Here is a 969-nt window from a genome sequence, read left to right on the forward strand (position 1 = left end):
TAATGTAAGTTCCTAGTACCATTTGGATGTGAAATGCTCTACAAACACTGAATAGGATTTTTAAATTGAACTACATGTTTAATTTCCTAATAATTAAAAAAATACAAAGATGTGTGCATTATTTATTCATAAATCCCCACAGAAAAGTACTTTTAATGGGGGGGGGGGTGGAGAAGACTTGGCTCAAAGGGTAACTACACTTTCTGTGTTTTCAGCCGTCCTTAGCTTGGTTGCCAGCACCCAAGACAGGCAGCACACATCCTCCGTAATTCCAATTCCATGAGTCAAACAACTTCTTCTGACCTCCTTTTGCACATGCACATAGGTTTGTAAAGACCCACAGAAAAGTACTTTTAATGGGGGGGGGGGTGGAGAAGACTTGGCTCAAAGGGTAACTACACTTTCTGTGTTTTCAGCCGTCCTTAGCTTGGTTGCCAGCACCCAAGACAGGCAGCACACATCCTCCGTAATTCCAATTCCATGAGTCAAACAACTTCTTCTGACCTCCTTTTGCACATGCACATAGGTTTGTAAAGAAAGACAGAAAGGCGGACACACACACACACACAAACACACACAAATATAAAACCAAATATAATTCTTTTTGAAAATTTCTTCAAAGAAAATGTCCTTATATTGTTTTCAAATTACCTTAGATTTTTTCCAGAACTTTTACAATGGTCTTTATTATTCTCATCTTCATAACTGTTTTCTAAAATGCAGTTGAAGAAAAATTTGGTGAATTAGAAATTACTGAAAACTTAGTTTGTAGCTTTAGTATATATGAACCATGCCTGATTTATACACCACAATCTTTCATTTCAATATTCTAAATCACAGAGGAGCATCAATTTCAAGAAATGCTTGTTCCTTAATATGATAAGGGAACTGAAGATGATATTTTTACCTATAAAGATTAAGTTCCTGCAGGTTTCCAGCATCACATCTCTGTAGAGATTCTTCTGAGAA

At 36.5% G+C, this 969-nt stretch overlaps 1 long non-coding RNA gene across 1 annotated transcript in view; it reads right to left on the minus strand.

The window, feature by feature from the left end:
* The window catches only part of LOC103726566, a 9,384-nt gene extending 8,415 nt beyond the window's left edge, over positions 1 to 969 (minus strand). Inside the window, exon 1 of the long non-coding RNA XR_606905.2 lies at positions 908 to 969. This is a non-coding gene — a long non-coding RNA (uncharacterized LOC103726566). The remainder of the gene's footprint in view (positions 1 to 907) is intronic.

Source organism: Nannospalax galili, unplaced genomic scaffold (assembly GCF_000622305.1).
Source record: "Nannospalax galili isolate Female #2095 unplaced genomic scaffold, S.galili_v1.0 scaffold3669, whole genome shotgun sequence".
NCBI lineage: Eukaryota > Metazoa > Chordata > Mammalia > Rodentia > Spalacidae > Nannospalax > Nannospalax galili.